Genomic DNA, 10,491 nt, shown 5'->3' with positions numbered 1-10,491 from the left:
GTCATCTACCAGCGGAAACCAGTATACTGGTTGGTAAACAGGACTAGACCGATAAAATTTTGTTCAACGCTCTATTCAAATAACGTCATTTCTAGAGAAACCAGAAGAAAAACCCCTAAGTTGATTTATTTACCAAAATACAGGGGAATATTGTCTGATAAGCAAACACACAATGTTGTGTACTGTTGCCTTAAGCAAAACCAACTCACAGTCATGTGTGAACCAAGTAACAATAGCCTGCTAACAGAACTGACCTGCCAGCTGCTGTCCACAAACATGGGGGATCAAGCACACACTTCACTCACACTATCACTTTTTATAAATATATTGAAGATTCACAGATTTTGGAATTTGGCAAACTGGAAGGTTATATAGGTTATTTTCTAAGCATATTTTAGTATGTGGATGCTGACTGTGCTTAGAGAAGTTGTTATGGAGGTTTTGAAATGGAGTCTTCTTTAGAAATCCATTTTTACTGTTGTGAAAGTTCCCATATTTTAAAAAGTGAGATTTTCATGTTTGATTTATATATAAAGCCGGTCAAGGTGCTATGTTCAGAAACTGTGTTTTTAAACAAGCCCTGACATTCCCTGGCTGTAAGATTTGGGTAACAGAAGCTGTCTGGTTTCTGCTTGTAGTCCAAGCGGGCTTCAGTCGCCTAAATGCAGGTAGACAGTGCGTGAGGAGAGCAACACACTGGCCGAAATGCACCGCTGCTGGCCACCACTTGGAAGAGGACGTCTTGGCCCAGATATCCGCTGGCTACACCGGAAAGCCTGAAATATTGTCTGGTGCCCCCAAGGGTTGAATTATTGTTAGATCGAAAGCCGATGAGTTCTGAGGTTGTATTCAGAAAGGCCCTATAAGAAAAATACACCAAAGTATGTAAACATGTTCATGTAGAAACCCAAAATATAACTATGAAATGACAATGGGACCTTTAAAAGACCAAACAAATGTATTCTATATTAATACACCTTTTGTTTGTACCTGTGAAAGAGAGAAATTTGAACGTTCAACTATCTCTTGTTCATACGGGAACATGACTTAGTTGTTACTTCTTCTAAGGAAAGCCTAGTTTGACTCATTACTTCTGGAGAATGGTGTGATTATTAAGGCAGCAGTGATTACTAACACCCTTTCCAAATAACAAGTTTTTTTATTTTCATTTGAGCAATGGGTATCTCACTCTTGAAGCTGGAAGCTTATCAGTTTGAATCCACAGGATGATAAAAATACTTAGAAGTAGACGGAGGCGAGAGCTGCACCAGTTACGACTCTGATGTAAGCATTTTATTTTTACATCTCAGCACAAACCGCCTTCTTCAGGATGGAAAATAAACACATAAATCAACTGATTAAAACGCACACGCATCTTCAATCCTATAAAAAAACTAGTTTATTCCTATAAAAACCACCACTATTTTATTGGAAGCTGTAACTGGAGGACAACTTCATACTATTCCGGATGTTTATAAATAAAAACTGTCTTTGCATTCTCTTCAAAACTTTTTTTTTTTATGTGGTTGCATATTTCTGTTTATATGATATCTCATTATATAGTACTACATTTTTAGAATGTACAAATAAATACATATTGTATTCTGGTTCATAGGATGTGCACATATAGATGGTTGAGTAACTACTTGCTGTGAAAGAACATGCTGTACATGCCGAGTCAAAGGGCAAATTGCTCTCTGCTGTCACAGGTTACAGCAACGTCACATTGTCTAAAAATCACATCCTCGTTCTGTTCATCTAATTGTACACTGTCTTCTTTTCTGCTATAATAACTTCTCATCAGACCACTATATATCACCATATTTCAGATATGAGGGTCAGGTCACATTTACTGGACCTCACAGCTAATCTCAATGTGTTGGGGCTGATATGACATGATATTTTTGCTCTTTTAAAGCGCACTGCATTATCCACATTGACTTTGCCACGGGTACCCTTTGTCAGTTTATGCTGCGAGCAATACTGCCCATGTCATTTGCTTCAATATGCTGTCTATAAATAGCCAACCCGTAAACAGCAACTTATTCACAGAAGAGTTTGGGGGCCCAAATTCTGGGAACCGAGGATAGTGAGTGATTTGATTTTTTAAAGAGGACTGTATTCTTCATATCGGATGTGTCCCACTAACCAGCTCCTATTCTAGCTGCAGGGGAAATGCCTCTTTCTTCAAAATGTTTCCCATGAATTATGCCTTAAGCCTGTCACGCATTCGCCTCAACATTGTGCTTTAGCGGCACTGAAGCTCGTGGTTGCCAGGAAACACTTGATAATATTTAAGACATCATGTCTCATTTGTTGTTGTCCGGGGAATATTACCCATCTCCATTGCATTTGAGATTCACCTTGTTTATCACATTCAGCAAGGCACTATTGTGGGTGGCTTATTTAATACTTTATTTCGTCTTTAAATCCTCAAACCATCCAAACCTCAGGAGGAGGATAAAACGCAAGAACATACTAGAACTCACAGTCCAACTCCTACTTATTCCACCAGTAGCAGCTGAACACTAAGTCCTTTCTTCAGTTTCTAAGGAAATGTGTTTTTCTTTTTGAGAGTTTCACTGTATCTCCTCATGTTCTAACTGCTGTCATTGTCTCTAATTGTGCAAAGACTAACATCTCCTCCTAAACTCCCACTGGGGTATGTTCTGAAGGGGGAAAAGGGGGGCATGGAGGACACAGTGATGTAACGGTGAATTAAGATGATTCTGACTAGGGCTGTCTAGAATTAAATGTTTTTACATGTTCATTCGAAAACTGATTTGGCTACAACTAAACCCATCCTCAACGATGAATTATTTTCATTTTACTCAATAAAACAGCAGGTTTTATGCTCCACAAATGTTTTAAACAGATTCAATTGCTTGATATAAAAGACTACAAGTTACAGCCCTAAAAAATGACCCTCATGTAGGATTGACCTCAACATTATGCGTTTCAGGAACACTGGCATTATATTGACTGGCATTGTATTGCAGGGCTAATGTGGTTTGTTATAAGGTCTTCCAGTTATTTTTCCACATTATAATTATCAAAAAACAGAAGTTATACATGTATTTTTTTGAATTGCAAATGTCAAATATATTTCCTTTCCAAGTGGGACTATTTACTTGTTTTATTATTAAAATGACTTATGAGTTTCAGGTAGTTAAGAGTTTCCCCTTTCTTTGCAACTTCCGCTCCAATGAATGAATCTAATCAAGTGGGTCCTAATACTTCCCTGGTTATCATTACAGTCTGCTGAAATAATCCCACAACTCTATACTGCTTAATCATTTTGACAATTTACCTATATACTCACTAATCTCTGCTGAGTGTCCCTTTATTAACCGTGTCTTTGATTCAATCATCTGTTCTATTGTTTGAACCAAACCCAGCATGCTTCTTTTCTGATGCAACTAATGTATTATGAATATATCATAATTTCTATAAACTAGAGACCATCTTGTGATAGTGTCACACTAGCTGCAATGACAAATTGGGCCAGCGCCATAAGGTTGGGGAGCCAAGCCCCCTTTCCAAATTCCTACCCCGTCTTTGCTTGGACCACGCTGACATTTAAACTTGGCCTTCATTTTGATCTCACCTACTCATCTGCAACATTTTGCGAATGTATCTTTTAATGGCTGGGATGCTCACGCAGTGACAAAATATGTCCACAGACACACAGAAATATAAACACCTGGCCAAATACTCAAAACCACCTCCACCATAAGGTGTTTGATCCGACAAGGAAGTGCCAAGAATTGTAGTTCACTGAGTGTCCACTAGGGGAAGGTTTTATAATAAAGAAATTTCTCATTGACCCCCCATGTTAAATAGACCGTGTTCACAGCATAATTCAACCTATTTAAGGCCTGGTACAAAAAAAAACATTCTTGTCTGTATGTTTAGGTCATATCTCCATGGAAACACTGAGGGGGTGAATTTTTTTGTACCAGGCTAGTTTTTATTTTATTGGTGGTTAAAGTTTATGAATAATTAGGGGTGTGGTCTCTTTAGCGACAGCTAGCCGCTGCCCTCACTTCTCCTTTGAGGTTTACATCAGCCAGACAGACGTATCTCCCTCCCCCCAACGTCACATCCATGCCCTTTTTTGGTAAGAGGAAATGAGACCGAGTCAAAGTCTGACGAGATTGGATCTGGTTTAGAGAACGGACCTCGACGGAGATGCTATTTTTTATACAGTCTGTGGATGAAACACAGATTCACAAAGTTAAAACACAGTAATTCCAGCATTGCTGCCATGGCTGCTAATAAAGTTAAGTATTTGCTGAATATTATGAAGCACATTCTGCGAGCTATGACAGATGGCCTGTGTTGCAACCAATGAAACATGAGTCATGAGACAATCTACTGGCTGTGACATATTTCCTTTGAAACAGGGCCATGTATTTACCAAGTCTTCAATGCTCTGATCCATATTATGTCCTGCCATGCCAGCTGCTCAACTAAAAACTCTGTTCCCATTACTGCTAGAACGGGATAAGCCATACTTCCCCAGCCCCCTGGGGAAAAGTCATAATCATCACTCCCAAAACTCTGCTGTACTGAGTTTGTCGCATCAGATCTATAGCAGCCAAATAATGACTTTACATAAGTGTATTCATATGATTATCCATTTCACAGTTGGCTGACTGAATAAAGGAAATGCGAAGATAAACGCAAGACGATGCATATCGCTCGCTTCTAAACTCTATCTGAATTCTATTAGATAACCTTGTATCTTAAATATTGTGTGACTATCTGTGACCCGCATTATTCAGCTTGACTTTGGTTGTTAGTTATTTGAATGAACAGCTAAGTTCACGGGGTGTAAATCATGGTCAGGAGTGAAAAGAGACCTGAGCTCTTAATTCAAATTGTGTGAGCACGGCTAAAGCTAAGGAAGAAACAGGCCCGCTATTGTTGTCTCTATATCTGAGCGGGTTTGGAAGCCAGCTTTCCTAACAGCTGAGGATAAACATACTTTTCCCAGAGCTCTGTAACAACAAGCAAACGGCACAGATTGAGGGTAAGAATGCAGCCTGAATGGGGCCTGATGAGGATTTACAATATTTTTCAGCAATTTAATCCAGAGAGTGGAAGTTAGTTGTCCAGCTTGTCAAGGAGGGAACACATATTCAAAATCCATATATCTGCCCCACAGCATTACAGGGTTATGTTTTGATACTTTACTTTGATGAGAACAAACATGTTTCCTTCTGTAAAAAACAAACAAACATGCATCGAAGTTCTCCCAAACTAATTGTATTTCAACAAACAATAAGTTAAAAACAATACAGAACTTGTTAAATAACACAGCAGCACATCCATAGATAGAGATGCAGATGATGCATTCAACTTTACAATCACACATTTTGCTTTTTTACTTTGATGCTACTGAAGATGTATATCTTTAAATAGGTCATGGATATATTATCCATAATAATTATTTCCTAAAACAGCACACAATGGAGGTCTATGGCCCGGAGGAATAAGATATATAAAGTTTGGATAGACAGTTGTTGGCTTGTGTCTTTTCATGGGAATTGTCAATTAGAAAAAAAATGTAACAGGTCAAATTTTAAGACAATGTGTAGTACCACTAATTAGTAGCTTTTCATAACTTCAGTCCGACAATACACTTGTTAAATGTTGACATTCTAGCTTAACTTTTAATTCCCTTCCCCTCTCCTTCACACCTTCTTTTCTCTCCTCTCCTAACCTCTCCCTTCATCTCATTCTTTCCATCTCTCTCCCTCCTATTTCACCTCCTCTTCTTCCTCCCAAGCGGGCATCACCGGAGACACGGCCATTACCCCAGCAGTTAAAACAGGTCAAGTGTTGTTCCGTGATGTTGAAATTAATGACCGCAGTCCCCGAAAGAGGGGGTGGGGGGTGATGGATGGGAGTGATATGAGAGACAGAAGAGGAAGGAGAGTAGTTGAAAGTGTTTTAAAAGACAGAATAAGAGTATTTCGATAAAAGGAGGAAGAGGGAGGAGCTAGTTTGGAGAGGGATACTTGTACTCGACTGGTGACCAAACACTCATCCTTCTCCCCTGTTTCCTCTCCGTCTCTCACATTACAACTGCAACATCATGGAACAACACTTGATTGAATTGAAATTATAATTAGTCACGGGAGGATGACAGCCCTGAAATAGTCTTCATGCATAATAAGTTGGTAACTGAGTCAGTCTCAAGGTCAAGATAACACAGTGCAGTTATATTTGTTTTACTTAACCTGTATAATTTATGTGGCTTTATTGTGTGTAATTATGGCATTTAAGTATTATAATAATGATGTGGATTCTGGATCAAGAACATTATCATTGATATTATTTTACAGATGTTCACTCACTCTATAGTTGTCTAAATAGGACACTGACTGACTGAATAATAGGATATTTGGTTGCTTTAAAGTTCCCCTCTGCTCGGAAATATGTGGGCGAGTAAGTAGGAGACATCTTGTTTCTGTATATTTTGTGTATTAAAAAATGAGCATATTCATTGATTTTGGATTTTTTAAATGAGGTAGAAGATGTCTTTTCAAGGATTTAATGTAGAATTTATACTTAGTAGAGTAGTAGAGTATTTGTATTAATCCGTTTAGTTTTTTTGACTTAATACCTGCCTTCCCATGAGCCAAGCCCTAATTAGCTTATATTAGCATGTTGACATGTTTAACTACAATGGCAAAAATTGCCATAAAACATTATATCTGCTAAACATCTTACTGTCTGACTGTGACAGTATGGACTGTGTCATAATCATAATAGCTCAATTTCAAATTCATAAAGCTGAATTCGAACACAAAGGCATTCCACTTTCTGATGTCAGGGCTGTTGAGTGACCGCATGATTATAGATTTAAAGCCTTTTTGACACATCCATCAACTTCCACAACAAGTCGCATGAAGTGCATTGATATTGTACAGGCAACCTACAACGTTACTGATGTTAAAATATAACCAGGAACTAGCTCACCACTTTTCAACTTCTGTCAGAGACACTCACATTGGAAGATGTAGGACCTCATGCTGCAACGAATGATTATATACTTATATCTGACGGAGTGCTCTGCTCCTGAGGGCTCCCTGGTGGATTTGAGCTGCAGCGTGGAGTTCAGCAGAACAGGGAAGATAAATGAGACAATTAAACAGTGCTTGATGGCACCTCAGTGACTAATGCCTTTTCCTTCCTGCTTGTCTGAGCACACACAAACACAATAAGAGCGGCAAGGAGTGTGCACAGCAATTCGACTGCAAGACAGGGCTGGGGTCAACATCAAACTTTGAGAGTGAGATTACCAGGTGATACAAAAATTGGTTGCTGCGCCACTTTGTGAATGATCTCAGCAGCAATTGCTAATAAGACCCTTTGTTTATATTGCATGAATATCTACTGAATATCTACAAAATGTGTGTTGTGTGTACATTTTTAAAAGTAAAAACTAGTCCTCCGCCAAGGCACGCCCTATCTCACAATGTTAATGTAGTGCTAATTTTCCTAGTGGGGAACTTAAATTTCCAATTATTCCGAAACCACGTGAATGCAGCACAAAGGCCCTGCCTTGCAATGTCAGCAAAAGTGAAGGATAATTTGCGTATCAGCCCCATGATTCAGATCCACTCTTAAATGTAACAAGATGTTCTTTGCGACATGCTTCACCCTTCGACCGAGTTTCACGAAAATCAATGCAGTATTTTTTTCTGTAATCCTGCAGACGAACAGACAAGCAAACCGAACCAAAAACATAATTAACTATCAGGAATTTCACCTGTTGTTTTGTGCATAGCGGATCCAGAAAATAAAGAAATATACACATATGATACACAGAAAGAATACGTAAAATGTAAAGTTACACACAGAGATAAGGACAATACAACTAGATAAGGAGAGGAACTTACAAGTTAACTAAGTACCATGCATAAGAAAGGCAACATTGAGAATTCACTAAACTCCTTCCCAATGTTTTCAGCTCCAACATTAGCATGTCTGGCTAACTAGCTTAGTTACAAGGCCAAGAAGTAATATCATAAATTAACTATATTTTTTGGGGAATATGTGGGGAAATGTCCAATTCAGCAAAACAAAACTTAGCATGTTAGCTTATACGCTTGTTTCACTGTCGATCTAATGTAGGATGTGGTTGGTGTTTAGATCTCCATTATCATGAGTCGACTGTAAGACTGTCTATAAAAACGTGCTGGGTGCATGTCACACACATCGTTTACAGTGGCTTCTGTGTGGCAGGAGTAGGCGGTGGGGTTTTCCTGCCTTTACTTCCTGTCGTATAGCCTATTAAAGGTTAACAGTCCATGGGGAGTGGACAGATAGGACAGTCATGTGGTAATTAGCTCTGCTCATTAACACTGACCTCAGGCTTTGTTCTGCCATCTGGATTCACTGTCCTACCTCCTGTTACACATGTGTTTGTGTGAGTGACCGACATAATTTCCTTTTTATCACAATCCTGGATGGAAAATGACCCCACCTGTTAGTGAATTGTTTCTAATTTGTCCCTTCAAAAAAAAGCGCATGACAAGCAACGTGAGCCTTAAAAAAGATGAAGGATCCTGCCCACATAATGAACACTTGAGCGTCCTTCTAAATGAGCCTACACGTCTGAGAGAGAACGTTTGCGCCTCTGCTCATCACATTCTTGCAATTCATTAGAGTCACAAGAGAATATTCACTAGGCCATTGTTTGCGGGTGCGTGGTCAGCTGATTTGTAAATCCTGTTTTTGAAATGTGAAGGTATACCACAAGGAGGCACACAGAGTAGTCGGCTTATGAAATGCTGCTCTGTTCAGCGGACGACCTAAAGGTCTCAAGTTGAATCTGTACAACCGCCAATGTGTCGATTGAAGCAACATTTTTTCTGTCAAACCTGTAGTAACAGGAAATCACTAGTTAAATCAATCTGCATATTTTGGAATAAAATCTGCACATAAAATAGTAAATTCACAGTTTCACAAGGGGGTCATGTGAAGGACTGTTCTTTGGCCGTGTGGTGACCAGTGGAAGTTACTGCTCCAGATATACCATGTTAATTAGTGAGCTTTAAAGGTGTTGGTAGGCAGATTCTGTTACCTTTGGACATAGCCAGGCTAGCAGTTTCCAGTCTGTATGCTAAGCTAAGCTAACAAGCTATACGCTGTAGCTTAATCTTTAATAGAAATATATGTGTGGTATTGTTATTTTTTATCTAACTAAAAGCAAGAATGTGAATTAGCATATTTCCCAAAATGTTAAACTCTAATTTAAAGTTCACTTGATACCATGATAATAACATGTGACATAATACTCAGATTCATTACAAGTACCAATTTCAATTCTCTGCAAGTGTATTTTCCACCGTATAGAAATGCACTTAAATCAGCAGTTGTCTGGAGCGAAGGAAACTCAGTCTACAATCTTTCAGTATGTTTTGGAAAAACATGCATTTAACATTATAGGATTTGTAGTTAGCTAAAACAGGGAAACCACAAATAGAGGCAGGCAATGAAAAAGCTCTAACAAGTACATCACATGAAAAAAAGTTCAAATTCAAAGTCTTTTGTCCTTCATATCACCTAATAGCACTCCCGTTAATTTACAATTCAGGGGAAATGACTCCACATGACGTTGCCAGCATTGCTGCATCAAAATGAATCAGATCTGGTATTATGTGTTTGTATTTGATCATTTGAATATACTCTCGCCTGTCGTACATTGTTGTGAGTACCGGCAGCTAACGGTCAAGTGCATGGAGAGCAGTGAGTCATACCACTATGTTCACAAGAACCCCATTTTCTCCCAGATCTTGTGTGAAAACAGAGACAAAGGCTGAGTGAGACAAGTAAGAAATATGCACATCTGCAGCGTAATTCATGTGTGAGAGAGCAAGAGAGAGAGAGCAGCAGAGAGAACACAGTAGGTTTATTGAGCAGCCCTCCGCAGGACAAAAGCATCTTTCTGAGACACATGCCTACAGCTGATTACAGATACTGCAGGCACCATTAACAGCATAGCGCGCATTTCCTACAAGTGGCACAGGCTTCATTCACACAGTAGCTGAACATATTCCAGTTCAGATTGAACTGATCATTGCTGCTGCCGTACGTTAATGATTATATAAATACAGCATTGATGTCGCTGCATGTTTATTGCTGTAATTGGGGCAACTTAACTGTAACTACCCGACTACCCTGAAACTGTAGGTTTTCTCACCTATGTTTATGCTTAATTCATTATACTTTAACTTAGCTTTTACCAGATAAGTCATTTCTATATCTCAGAATGAACTTTTAATCTTCCAGTTGGGGGAAGGAAATAAATGATTGTTTTATTTTTACTTACTAACTGCCAGCTGCCAAAAACTTTCTGGTTTGTGACACCCTAAAATGAATCTAAAGTTCTGTTTGCAGGGACCTAGTATTTGCAGGGATCAGGTTCACACACACACACACACACACACACACACACACACACACACACACACA

Source organism: Echiichthys vipera (assembly GCF_963691815.1).
Source record: "Echiichthys vipera genome assembly, chromosome: 16".
Classification (NCBI taxonomy): domain Eukaryota; kingdom Metazoa; phylum Chordata; class Actinopteri; order Perciformes; family Trachinidae; genus Echiichthys; species Echiichthys vipera.
This window is presented reverse-complemented; position numbering follows the sequence as displayed.